Source organism: Sinocyclocheilus rhinocerous, unplaced genomic scaffold, assembly GCF_001515625.1.
Source record: "Sinocyclocheilus rhinocerous isolate Xijiao unplaced genomic scaffold, SAMN03320098_v1.1 scaffold46, whole genome shotgun sequence".
Taxonomy (NCBI): Eukaryota; Metazoa; Chordata; class Actinopteri; order Cypriniformes; family Cyprinidae; genus Sinocyclocheilus; species Sinocyclocheilus rhinocerous.
The window spans coordinates 152,834-167,687 of NW_015633191.1; the positions used below are offsets into that span (position 1 = coordinate 152,834).

General features: G+C 36.2%; 1 protein-coding gene and 1 long non-coding RNA gene across 3 annotated transcripts in view; both read right to left on the reverse strand.

Annotated features, from left to right (window-relative positions):
- The window catches only part of LOC107743820 (ataxin-1-like), a 106,650-nt gene extending 104,783 nt beyond the window's left edge, over nt 1–1,867 (reverse strand). For both annotated transcript variants that reach the window (XM_016557234.1, XM_016557235.1), the window contains exon 1: nt 1,701–1,867. The gene's annotated coding sequence lies outside the window, so the exon portion shown is untranslated. The remainder of the gene's footprint in view (nt 1–1,700) is intronic.
- A 2,640-nt stretch (nt 1,868–4,507) lies between these two features.
- Nucleotides 4,508–5,150, reverse strand: LOC107743839 (uncharacterized). Its single transcript, XR_001640428.1, has 3 exons — nt 5,043–5,150; nt 4,827–4,965; nt 4,508–4,725 (listed from the first exon to the last, which is right to left on the reverse strand). It is a non-coding gene; the product is annotated as an uncharacterized LOC107743839 (long non-coding RNA).
- Nucleotides 5,151–14,854: the final 9,704 nt, after the last annotated feature.

Consider the following 14,854-nt stretch of genomic DNA (forward strand, 5'->3'; position numbering starts at 1 on the left):
TTGTTAACTGAGGGGGGTTACAGAGTATTTGTTAAATATAAAAACAAAATATATATTGTGTGTTTGAGTGGTCCAGACGCTACATCGCGATTAGAAATTCGATTAATTCTGCAGCCCTAGCATTAACCATTGTAAACCTGCATACTATTAACTAAGATTAAATTATAAAAAAATTTAAATGAGTTATACATTGCAGCATACAGTGTAGAATACACAGTACAGTATATTATAGTATACTACAACAGTATACTATAATATATACTGTACTGTCATGTGCATTACAGTATAGTAGTATAGTATATAGTGTAGTATATGCAACTGTCCCATGAGCCATAAATCTGTGCACAATCACCTTGGATCAAAAGTCAAAACAATGTGTTACATCATACAGTGAAGTATATCAGCATACTGCATTATAGAATACTATAGTATACATTACAGTATAAAGTGTAACATAAGCCGTCATATGACATGTGCCATAAATCTTTGCACATGTAAAATGGTTAAGGTTATACAGTATATGTACATTGCACAATATAGTTTGGTACAGTACAGTACAGTATGCAACTGTTGCAAACTGTGCACAAACTCAAGGCATAGTATATTAATGTACAGAACACATAGTACAGTATAGTACGTGATACAATGATACTCTGATCCTAACAAAAGACATACTTAAGGCTGTCTCAACCAACTGTTTACATAATCAACGCTAAATTGCACGGTTTATTTAGTAAAGCAACAAAACCTGGCACTGCATGTCGGTCAAAATGCATGGAGCCCCCATCAGCCCTGCAAAAACACATGAAATATACACAGCAACAGCTCATTATATAACCAGCCGGGATGAACCGAGTGACATCACGGCGGGATACACTCAATGGCTGCATCTCAAAGCCTAGTAAGGCTGCCTACCTAGACAGCATTACTGGAGTCTGTTCAGAACGCGCCGAACAAATCACACCGCCTTTTAGGAACCATACGATATGGTGCGCTCACTAGGTACTGAAACACAACCAGTGTATATTAAAACACAGTGACAGTGAAGCGGAGACAAAAGTGTTGTAGCCTATTTGTACGTGCTATTCTCAATTAAACAGACACGGGCGATAAATGCACTTGCATAAACCGCGTAGCCGTGGGATTAAACGGTGCACAAGGGTTGAAGTCGCAACTCTAGTGTAGCCTAACACTTCCGCGATTGTGTTTTCACATCATAAGGGTTTCCAGCAACAATGTTGACTCAGCAGAAGTGTGCACAGCTACGACGAGTGACAGTGTGTTCAAAAAAGTACAGCTGACTGATCAATAATCCGCAGATAAATTGATGTTTATAAATCTATCTGGAGCGATAAAAGGAGGCGGGGTGGCGCAGTTACTCAGCCCCGCCGAGAGCGCTCCCTGCTCGGGCTTACAGCTCGCAAGTAACCGCCCCGCTTCCCGTGCGCTACTTCAAAGTAGTTATATAATTTTTAATCGAGATGACAAACAGCACATTTTGAACATCTCGCCCGGTCGACCGCAGACAGGTTGACATAATAATTAGTGCAATTGTCACAGTACATGTTTACAAAGATTTCTTTTTAAATAAACGTCACACTCTCTTCCTCCTGCGTCCTTTAGTTCCCAGCCATTTTTCCCTGATCGCAAGCAAATCCAAAAGACAGTTTTGTGCTGGTAAATTAGATGCACGGACTTACTGTACGGTATAACGGGCAGGGAAGCGCGAGGCTCTCCGTGTTGCCAGGGCTCCGTGCGTTCTCGCGCACTGCCGGTGGAATCGTCTCCGCTCCGCTCGTACAATGATGTCTGCTGCAGCCCGAGCTAATAGCTCTATCGCTCCTTGCCTCCACCTCCAGTGAGTGAGTGAGTGAGTGTGTAACGGAGGGAGTGAGTGTGTGTGTGGAGGCGTGCGTAAGAGTGTGAAATGTGTAATCCAAATATGGAGCAGTTGGCCGGCCCAGTTAAAGAGAAGGGATTGTTCCATTAAAAGTATAGAAAAACATAATGACGTTTGAGGCTCCATAAACAAATGGTGTGTTTTAAAGTTGAACATTACATGTCAGTTAGTTTCTCTAATCTGAAATACACAGCAGCGTTCCGGGAGTGCTGCTATTTAGTACAACATCACTGAGAAACTGCACAGTTTGTATCATTCGCTCAGAACAGGGAATGGAAATCCCGGAGTGGAGTTAGAGCCAAGTGATTATAGAACGCTATGAGCCATGGAGCTCTGTCACTCCGCTCCACTCATTCAATGTTCCAGACCGGGGTTTACCCTGTGCATTAACGTGGAAAGATAGACGCTGTGGATTCTTTTGGAACTCTGCCAGCGATATTTATTAAAAAGAAATGTATGAACTAGACTAATACAAGTAGCCCAATATTAATTTCTTACTTATATTAATGTTTTATGAAAGCAATATCACATCACCAAAAAAAATCACAAATATCAGCACGCCTGTTATCTGCGGCCTTGCATTATTATATACATATCTGAATTATCCACAATTTTTTTTCCTCAAACCAGTTCAGCCCGTAGCCGAATTGGTCATTGGTCAAATCATTCAGTCTAATGTCAAGAAAAGTTCAAGGATTTAGTTCATAGTTATAAAATATCATATACTTGTCTGATCACAACAAATAGTTGGCTAATATCAGTATGTGCTAACAAAGCCATTAAGGTTAGGGTTTGTCCTACTATTTGTTTTAGACTTGTGATTGACCAGTGAAATCTTTCGCCTGGATTGGTTTGGAGGGAAAAAATGTCTATCACTTTATTTCACTGTGCGAGACTACTGATTCATTAGCTGCTATAGGTAAATACCTAGAAGAAAAACAAAGTGCAGTAAATGTTAAAACTATTACCAATGTGTATAACCAATTTGTTTATGATGATAATAAATTAAAATCTAGAATGCCCTATAGATATAGGAATCGTCCATTGTGATTAGCCAAGAGTAAGAGGCAGTTTGCTGGCTCTGACAGTAGGCCTAGGTTTGAGTTCAGTGCCCACAGTTACTCATGTAAATAGCCTTATGAAACTAATTTTCTGTTCTAGTTGCTATGAGTAGAACGTTCTGTTTCAACCGGAAAACACAATACATGGAGTGAGATATGCATGATTATTGTTCATTTTGCTAAGACATACCTGGTTAAGTTTAAATGACAATGACACATATATTTTCTTTTTAAGGAATACTCTTGCTATTATGGGGGGAATAGAATTAGACGAAATGTTAAACGCATGCACTCACATACACAGACACATTGTGGTCAACGTTTGGGAAGGGACTTTCCACAAGAGTTTGTGGCTATGTTTCTATGGAGACTATAACATACCCTTCCTCCACCCTGGAATACATCAGCATATCTGGCCTATTATTTAAGAGTCTCAGCGCACAGCATTTGGTCAAGAAGTTTTACATGACTTACAATTAATTACCTGTAAATACAACATTGTCAAAATGACCAGACCTTTAAGAATTATAACAGTGCGCAGTGTTAAGTGTTTTTCCTAAAAATGTTTATAAAAAGAGTGGGAGAGACACCACAGACATATCAGTCATACTTTTTCGCTTGTCATAAAAATAGCCGTGGATGATGGCATGACATTAAAATGTACAAACATACTTTTTTGATTATGGAGGACATGATCAATTGTATTTGAAAATGCTTCACTTGAAATAACACATGCAGAGCTTTACCTTCTTCAGTGTTATTTTAGTATTATTTATGTACTATTCTAGTATTTGACATTTAATACATTATACAGACACACACACATAAATGTATATAATATAACATTTTGAATTATTTTTTATTTTAATATTTTCAGTTTTTATTTTAATTTTAGTTTAAGTTTTAGTAATATTGATACGCATTTTACTTGTATTTCTTTTTAGTTTCAATTTATTTTATTTCAGTTTTAGCTATTTTAATACTTATTTCTATTTTGTTTTTTTGGGGGAATATTTCTCATTTTTATTTCAAGTTTTATGTTTAATCTATTTATGTTTTATTTTATTTCAGCATTATTTGTTTATATTGTTAATAGTTTCTGTTTTACTTAACAAAAACAACATTGTGTTTAGTCACCCTCATGAACAAACACTTTCTTCCATGGAACACAAAGGTGAATTTCTGAAGAATATTATGAAAGTGAAGGAGAACTGTATTCATAACTGTGTCTCAAAATGACAAAAAGCAGCATTACTAAAGTACTGTTATTGGTACATGCGACTCAAGCACTGCATTCCAAATTTAAGTTTGAAATTTAAGTTGAAATTTAAGCTGAAGCGCTGAAATCGACTATCACAAAATCACAATGCATTCCTGTGCATCTTGTGACACAAATATTCTTCGGAAGACTAGGAATATAGTGTGTGTGTGTGTGAGTCATATGAATGACTTTTATGGTGCTTTCTTGTCATTGTGGAGCTTGACAAGTCCCTCTTCACTTTCACTTGTAAATAAACAATGAGTAAATAATGACAGAATGCTCATTTTTAATGGGAAATCTGGTGGTGGATCTCCAAGACTGTTGCTAAGGATATGTGTTGTGTATGTGTGCTGCTCTCTGTGAATGGGCTATTGATCTTCTGTGAGGAGGCCACGTTAGGCCTTCTCCTGTGGGCCTGCTGCTGTTTACACTTAGTGCCCTAATGATCAGCCACTGATTCTTCAACCCACATCCACATGCTAGATCACACCACCATACACCACCTGCCAAAAAACACATGCAGCATTATTCAATATGAAAATGACGGATGCGGCATTTCAACATTTCACTTTCTCTGAATGCCGACAGACTGAGTTGTCTGTACCTGTTTTCGCACCACACCCAAGCACTGAGACTATCTGCCTGTCAAATCCACAGCACAGCATGCACAGCACTCCTCCTCCCCTGGCATGTCAGATGTTCATCTGTATATCAGCCACGCACTTTATGCCAGTCATCTCCGCCTGCAAGCACAGTCAGCTCTGTAGGCATCTTGTCAAGTTGTATTCACTATGACGGAAGGACATGTTGATTCCCATACCTTATTTCTGCTCTATCCTCGCAGCCACAGCTGTCTTGAAGTTACAAAGAGTTTGGGTTGTGTGAAGAAGAATGTGTGCACTCAGCAGACTATAGCAAAAGGGAAGAAGCTTGTTTCTAGATCAAGACTTCTGCCCTCTACTGGTCACAGAGAAAGATTTATTGGTGTGCAAGGTCTATAAAAACAATAAAAAAGAGATTTTTTAAAAAGTTGTGAAATGTGAGGGATTTCTACAATAAAGAAAAAGAACAATCTTTTAAAAATCTACACATTAATGCTGGAGGTTTTGACAAATTATATAATATTTTCATGTAACCATTAATACATGTGAGTGGAAGCATCATTTTTTAACTATTAAATATATATTTAAAAAAGTCAAGGTATTTTTTAATACAAATATCATGAACTATTAATTCAGAAATATCAGTTTTGGGGAGTCAGACCAAATGATTTTGATTTGGCAGACAAATTGAAATTCAATTATTATTATTTTTATTAAAATAAATAATTAATTTAAATATTAATATTTTCTATAATAAATAATATCAGATTATGTCAAAATATTTAATACAGTTTTCCCTTTTTTTCACCCTCTTTTATGATTTTAGGACATTTGTATCACACTGGACTTGTCTCCAAAAAAATGTCAAAATAAATATTAATTCATACATTAAAAACATGCCCATTATAGAAGAGGTGTTTTGAAGTCTGTGAATGAATCAATTGCATTTTAATTTTTCTTTTTTAATAATAATAATAATCTGGCCAAAAAAAACTGTCCCATTATTGACCCAAAAGTAACGGCTCACATTAATGTCTGTAACAAAAACAGTACAGAATGAGTTTTATAATTTAATAATAAGTTTAATTTTTTTTATCAACAGCTCAAATTATGACCGATAGTAATTGCTCATACTTTGGCAAACAACACTTGCTTTGTGAACATCACTTATTACACATAATAATAATGCTAATAATAATATAGCATAAAACAGTGATTGATGTTTTTCATGATAGCCCAGCAATACTTGATGGCTGAAAAGAATCACTTTTTTTCTACGGCATGTTGAGAGAACTTTATATTAGATGTTCAGTATGAGCATTTAACAAACAGAAACTGCCCACACAAGTCTCTCTAAATTAAATTCATCTGTTGTACAAACTTGACAGGGAAAATGTTCCCTTATCAGGCCTCACTCGCTATCTCTCTCTGAGCACCTCTGAGTTTCCACTGTAATAATAATTTATTGAATGTGATAGTGGATAATGCATCACTAAATCAAACCCCTTCTGCATTTTTTCACAGTGCTGTGCATCCATATTTCAGTATGTGCTGGACTTCAGAGAACGTCTGTGTGGATGATCTCTGTACTTGTTCAACATACTGTAAGCATTTGTAAGCTGGAGACATGTGAACAAATGCATGTGTGGGTGTTTGCTATTGCACACTCTTCTCTAAGTTTAACACTTAAATGAACTCAACAAATAGAGTGCTAAGGGATTTATCTTGAGCAATATCCTTACATCCACAGCCAGAACACTCTCTCCTCTGATCTTTAGTATAAACACTTGGTCCGCCTATATAAACAAGTGTTATTTAAGTCATACTGAAAAAACACATTATATAAAATTAATGTGTGGATTTAGTTGTGTGTTTATGTGCATGTTATCTTCACACTGTATTATGATGACATTTATGTTTGTAATAAATGTTCAGTTTTTATAAGTTTTGTTATATAAAGGGTGGTCTACACACACACACACACACACACACACATCATTCAGTGTTTCCCAGCAGTTTGACAAATATGCTGTACTGTTGTGTAGAAGTTTAAGTGAGACAGGAGTCATGTTTGTCACCGTAGAGAGGAGGAAACCATAGCACTTTTCGTTAGGATCACAGATAAGCATACATACACTGATAAAACATAAGTTATGACATTATTAATCACTTTATTGTTTACAAATAACAAATATAGCCTATGCATATCATAAAAATTTGTAGTGTTTTGTCTTTAGGATAGTGTGCTAGAGGCTCACAATCTCAAGAAACATTTCTTACTATTATGTTGAAAATGTTGAAAACAGTTATGCTGCTTAATATTGTTGTGGACGCCGTAATTCATTTGTTTTCAAGATTCTTTGCTGAACAGAAAGTTCAGAAGAACAGCATTTATTTGAAATTAGCATTAGAATTGTCTTTGTTGTCACTTTTGATTATCTTAATCAATCCTGGCCGAATAAAAGTATTATGGAAGCTTATTTCCACCAAAAAAATAAAATAAATTGTGAGAAAAAAAATTTGAGAAATAAATATAAGCTCACAATTGCAAGAAAAAAAGTAAGAATTTAGAGATAAACAACTGCAAAAACAGAACTGCAAGACTAAGAATTCAAAGGAAAAAATTCAAGATTGTGAGACATAAACTCGCAAATCTGAAGAAAAAAAATCGGAATTGTTCGACAAATCAGAATTCTGAGAAAAAAAGTCAGAATTGTGAAATATAAATAAGCAATTGAAGAAGTCAGATTTGTGAGATAAAAAGTTGCCTTTGCCTTTTTTATTTTATGGTGGAAACAAGCTTCCATAAAGAATGATTTTCATATATGTTATTTCACATGTCATCATTTCGATTTATAGGTTTAACAAGCAAAATTAATGGCTGGGAATCAGTGCTATAGTGCACACTACAGCTGATTTATGAGGTAGGCCTATTCAGTCACTGGTGTGACACGAGCAAGCAGGCAGGCACAGACAGAGCCGGGAATTCTCCAGCGGATTTTTATCAGATGACAGTGTAGTGTAAACCTCAGCATGGCATGCTGTTTCACATTAGTATTTCACATCCTCATCATTCTTAGCATTCCATTAGTTGTAGATCTGTACGCTTTGTCATGGAACATACATTTAGTTATCTGGGGCTTTTGCATGCCTTGAATTTGAAACTACACATGGCTCTGAAGCAGCTACAAGAAATAGTTCCCAGATTAGACAGGAAGAGTTTCAAATTATGCTATTAGCCACCCAATTTAATCAACTTATTTGACACAGACCGATTAGCGCTAATCTTGGTATGCCTAATGTGATCTGTAGAAAGTTTTGCCTTAATTAGTGGTTCGAAAATGCATGAGAACATGCTGAGTCAGGGATGCCCCTCTAAATCACGCAGCCAGACAGAGCGAGCAAGCCACAACATCTGAATAATGCATAACCCAACAGATCAAAGGTAACTCGTCTTCCACTTATCACACCACATTCAGCAACACAAGGCGAGAATAAGAGAGAGAAACTCAGGAGCTACAGAATGAAACCACCTTTGTAGCTTTCTCGCTCCTTTGAGACTATGAGGGGCATATAAGAAATGGCCCTGATAACACATGCACATGGAAATGAGGCTGGCTGAGGAACCTTGCCATTCTAACAGTGCTCGCATCAATGGGTCTAAGTCCTTAGACAGATAACACTGATGTATCTTCAGGATCTGTAGTTGCTGAAGCAGAAGTAGTGTGTATTTTACTCTGGAAGTAATCAGTACGTTCTTTCTGACTTTAGTGGGTAATAATTAGTTAGAACTTTATGTGTTCAATTGGACTGTTTCACATTATGTCAATATTTATACAGTATCATTTGGTTTTTAATAGTTAATAATTGATTTACCAAATAATGACCTTTTAAGTGTTTCTGTACAGGTTGCATGAATGTTAAAATCAACATGAAATGGCAATCACAACCCTTTTTATAATAATAAATAACAAGTACCGCATCTTTCACAGGCATAACTCAGAAAACAATTCAGAATATATATTTCTGCTCTTGGATATCTAGCTTATTTGCTAATATATGGCTGAAACAAAACAAAGTGTATTTCAAAGGTCTGAGGGCACAACCTGTCAATCAAACCTCGTGATTCTTCAACCCTATAAAGCCTACTGCATCATATTTGATACGCAAAAGGCCTTAAAAATTATCAACATGATCAAAACCTTGCTGAAAAACCTATTGTACACTGTAGTCTACTACATGCCTTCTGGTGTCTGTTTTTTTTTCTAGCAAGTAAAAGGCCTTTATAATTGTAAAAAAAACATCCCCCTTAAGGTCGTGGTTCATGTGTATTTCTGCTGTGAAGTCTTTATTGATTTTAATAAAGTAAAACAAATCATAAAACTAAACATTTAAATATAATTTTACTCAGACAAATTATTGCAAGATATAGAGTGACAACTGATTTTTATGTAAATCGAACTGATTTGCATTAAAAGCTATTAGAATTTCATCTTACTTTTTAGCTATATAAATACTAGCAACTGCACCATCTTGCATATTTTTGCTCAGTTTAGGCCTCAAATATGAGCTCCATGTTGTCCTATATCATACTATATGAGCCATAAAATCCTGATGTATCAAATATGATAATAAAAAAAACATATGCAAACTTGATTTTGTCCAGTGGTTCAATGAACTGTTCCATTTCATTTAAAAAATGGTTTTATGATTATTATTTCATATGCCTGACTTTACAGGCTTAAGGAATAATTTCATATAACCACAATAAGTGTAACTTTTACCTAAGGAAACTTTGTCAAGACAAACTTTGCATGTTGGCTAAACAGTCTTGTTTAAAGGTTAAAAAAATCTGAAGTTTGAAAATGTTATAGGCCTTAGAGGACAGATAGACATATAGACCAGGTTGGAAAAACACTTCATTTCCCAGAATGCCATTACCTGTTTAAACTAATTTTAACTTCAATTTCCTGCCATTCCAATTCAAAGTCCAATTTTAACTCTATGTGGGGGTGGCAAAATCGATTCAAATTCACATTTATGAATCTAAAGGTGCCAGGTCTTCAATTCTGAATTTTGTTCGACCCTACTGTGGCTCCTTTCTAGGGTGTCATGCCTGAGGCTGAGACTTTGACCCCTTGGATTGCACAGGTGTGCAGTCAATTGCAAGGGAATTCATTTCAGAGGCAGAGCAAGATATTCATTTTGCACTGTTGAATTGTGCACTGTAATACATCATCAGTATAACTTTAACCTCAGACAGCTGAGTTAGTTCTGAGTGCTAATTCTGATAACGCTATACGCTTGTGGTCAGAACATGAGAAAGAGACAGAAGAAGTGAGTAAAAAGCTGAAGGGAATGAGAGCGAGAGAGAGCCGCTGGTTAAATATTGACATATGGAGAGAGCAGCCCTGAAGATACATTAACCCCCTGTCACTTACTCACTCACACACACACACACATGCATACACACTCGCTCAGTGCTGAGGGACATCAGCGCACTACAGCTTGCAGAGTCCGTTCCTGTGAAAGAGGGGTCGATCTGGGGGTGGCTGAATTATGGATGAGAGAAATAGCGGCAGGCGGCGAACAAAATGGGAATCAGCTTTCGCAGTGGCTGCTGTAAACGGCAGTGGACCGTGAGTCAATGGGGTCTATGAGCTGAACTGATGTGTAGAGGTGGGAAAGTGGAAATATCAATGGATAAGCAAGTTGCATTCATGCATCATATGGAACAAAAACACAGATATACTGGAATGTGGAATCAGTTATAAATACTTATGTGTTTGTAGATCAGTGGTTCTTAACCAGGGGCTGTGACCCACTAGGGGCCTCAGCACACTTCCAAGGGGGCCATAACATGGCTTAAAATGACAAAACATAGTTTAAAATAAGATAAAACCATTAAAAATCAATATGTAAGCTGAACTGGAGTAGAAACAATTTTCACTCAGAAATTGCTAGTATTTCACAATTAATTACAAAGAAATGGCATTAACAAAATTGCTATTTGTGAGTAAACCTCAGGTATTTGTAAGTAAGCCATAAAAGTATCATAAAAGTTATATATAGTATATTATTCAATAATTGAATGATTCATCTGTTTTTGTCCATACAATGCAAGTCAGTGGGGCTCAAAACAACGCTGGACCTTATTGACTTTCATTGTGGACAAAATACACTGTTTCCAAATATCTTCTGTGTTCAGTGATACAGGTATAGAATGACATGAGGGTGAGAAAATGATGACAATATTTATTTTTTTGAGTGAAAGAGCAAGCGTTCTACCACCAATCTTCAGTAGCAGACAAGAGTTTGGACAGGAGATGTGTCCCTAGTGTGTAACTGCACAGAATAATACAATGCCAGTCACATCGATTTCTTGTGTCAAGGAAGAGCTCAGTCATTGCTAGAACAAAGACAGACAAACACAGCATCATCAGAAACTCAGCATCTTCTTTCTGTTCAGATTTTTTTCAAGAGCTGATTATTAATTAGCAGCGGATCTGCAGATATTTTGACTACCTGACTGAGTGAACGTTCACTATGAAAACGTGAGTAGTCTGTTTATCGCAGCTTCACATTTTTTACCTTAATCTTTCATTCCTATCAGTGATGGAATGGCACACGGACCTGATGACCTCAATCCATCGTTTGAAGTTAGCATCACTGAAGCGTGTGCAGGTATGAGTGCGTAACTCCCTCGTGACCACAGAGTTCTGTCTGTGAAAAAGAAGCACTTTCAAAATGACAATGTGCACAACTAGACAGATAACTGTCTCAGAAGATCTTCTTAAGAACACATTTAGCACTTTCTTTTTCCCTTCATGAGTACTTTTGTCAATTTTAAATGACTGGAAAAGCTTGTTTTATATCAATTAAGTTAAGAGTTTCAAAAGAAATTTAAAGTACTTGCATTTGTTTACTCTACTATGTAGAAGAGCCCAGAAGATTTATCCAATAATCTCTGAAAAACCTAATACAGTTAGAACCAACATTAAAATGTTGAACTAAGGAGCATTTATAAATGATCTGCATATGATCTGCCCTTCATTCTGTTTGATCAAAACATCATTACAAATTACAAATGCATCAGTATGGAGTGACTATTAATTATTATTTATCTATTATTAGATAAATAATTATTATTGATATAATTACATTTTAATTGATTTTGAATAATTAAAACTACAGATCCTGAAGAAACACACACATACATTTATGTAATAAAATATTTTTACTTTTTGTATTTTATTATTATTATTATTATTATTTTACTTTTTTATTTATTGCTTTAATTAAGCCAATTTGTACAGTATATCATGGAGAGAGGACAGGAGAAAATGATAAGGAAATGTTAATAAAATGACATATTTTAATGTTCTTATTTATTGTTTATTTTATTAAAACTTTTTTAAAGTCTTAAAGCAATAAATGAATAAAAAACAATCATTTTAATAATAATATTTTTATTTTCAGGATTTGCTTTAATGAAACCAACTTGTAGTGAAACACAATGTAATGAAACAGCATAAAGCCTTCACTGGCACATTCTGCAGTGTTTTCTCTCATATATGTAAAGCCCTTGGATCTCACAGTCATGTACTGGCAGCAGTATGTGGTCTAAACATCCTGAATGGTTGAGGCCAGACATACCTGAGGTCATTGTGTTCCGTCTGTAGTTCCTGCATCACATTCTCATCCACAGACATCTAAGGAAACTGCTGTATGAGTTTTAATCTGTGGGAAACAGCATTGTATGAGTCTATGTCTGTGGTCGTCTTTGAATTCAGATGTATGCACTACACTGAACAACATATTTCAAAGGAAGCCAGGGACATGTGAAATCTAGTGAATCAGCACTGTGAACCAAATAAAAGGTTCACTGATAAACAGCACGATCAGTTTCCAAAAGCTTTTGTGCTTCTGAAGGGTTCAAGAGGGCTCCAAGTTCAAGTCAAGGGCTCCCCCTATGGCAGACTGCCAGTTGTAACCCAGTCTCGCATAACCCAGCACAATAATTCAAGCCTCCACTGAGTTCCTGCAGCTCTGCCCTAGCAACCTAAACTTGACACATAGTGTAGGCACACACTTTATTACTCGTAACAGCTAATAGATAAAGAATGTGTGTGTGTGTATTTACAATGCATGTCTTTCTCCCTGCCCTCTGGCAAGTTGAATAATGTGACTGCTCACCGTCTGGTTGAGTAACTGGTTTAACCTATGACTGGATTCTCTTCAGGGAGTTTGTGAGTGCTCATGTCAGATGTTTGTTGAACAATAGGTAAATAAACGAGAGGCAGACTGAATCCAGTGTGATTACCTGGGCCATTCTATGACGTGTTTTGCTTTGTTTTTTATTTGAAAAGTTGATTTTTTTTTTTAAGTATATTTTATGATTTTAAACAATGTTTTCAACATTGATAATATAATCAGAAACGTTTCTTGAGTAGCAAATTGGCCTATTAGAATGGATTCTGACTGATCATGTGACACTGAAGACTGGAGTACTGATTGCTGAAAATTCAACTTTGCCATCACAGGAATACATTACATTTTAAGACATATTAGGATAGAAAAGTGTTATTTTACATTCTATTAATAGTATACATAATAGTATACATCTAGACAATATTACTATTTTACTGTATTTTTGATTAAAAAGAAATCACACCAACCCCGAACGTAAATGGTATCTTATATACATATAGCATTGACAATTATATTTTAATGCTTTTTATCGCTTTTATTTCAATATATTTGTCCATAAATCTGGATTATAGGGGCAGATCATTATGAAAAAATAAGCATGAAAATAAAAGTTATGTTTGTACTGAAAAATGAAATAAACAACATAAACCATCAGCTATTCACTGTTAAAGTAATTTTTTTCTCATGTTCTCATTTAGGCCCATCATGAGGATGAAGCATCTGTGAGAAAGAGAGTGGAGAATAAACAAGGCTTTGGAACTACAGCTGAGCGCAATGAAGAGATGTGGACTGACACAGTCCTCGCAGAGGTCACACACAGACATGCTCGCTCACACGCGCACACACATTACTGCTGCTCCCCTGAGACGTACAGTTAATGTGTGTGTGTGTGTGTGTGTGTGTGAATGCCATCTGAACAACTACAGATTCTTTCAAGCCCCTGTCAGGCCTGTTCTCACCAGTTGCTTTCCCTTCTCCCCCAGAGACTCCTGACATTCTGCTGTGTACTTGTGTCCAGGCAGTCGTTCACCTCACACTCACCTTACACCACACACACACACTCTCTCTCCCAAAACCCCCTTCTTCATCTCACCCGTCGCTCTCAAGGCGAATAACAGCGCCTGCTGAATAATGCTCTGTGAGGAAAAACAGCCCTCATTAAGCAAACCAAGTTGCTATCGTTCCTGTCGCCAGGCTTTAAGACAAAGTAGAGGCTACGGTCCGACAGGCTCTCCTGTGGCGCTGCAGTTTGCACTTTAGTTCAGTGTGTTTTTAATGGTATCTTGTAGTGCAGCTCTAGTCCTCTACAACACTGCAGTGACAGTTTTGGCTATTATATCTCCAAAGACGTGACTTAAAGTGATTTCAAATCTACGTTAATCTAAATATGCCGAGCATAAGCCGTAGCATTTGTCATTATCCTGAATGAGCTTTGGAGCTTGCATTAGACAACACTGCCATGACTATTTTTAGTGGTGTGCAATCACCTCTGCTGAGCTACACTATGAAATCTAGTCCTTCTAGACATACATCTCTGCATGATCTACCCCCTTTAAAGGGACAGTCCACAAAAAACCTTCGTGTGATTGCCAACCCGCATTACTAATGTAAAACAAAAGCTGCAAACGAAGATATTTAGCAGAATGTTCAAACTCTTTTGCTCTTTTGATACTGTACATAAAACATGATATAGAGAAAATAAGTAAAGACTGCAGGAAATTCAGCTTTGCCTCACAGGAATAAATTACATTTTAAAATACATAAAAATTGTAAACAGTTATTTTAAATAATAATAGTATTATTATTAATAACAATAATA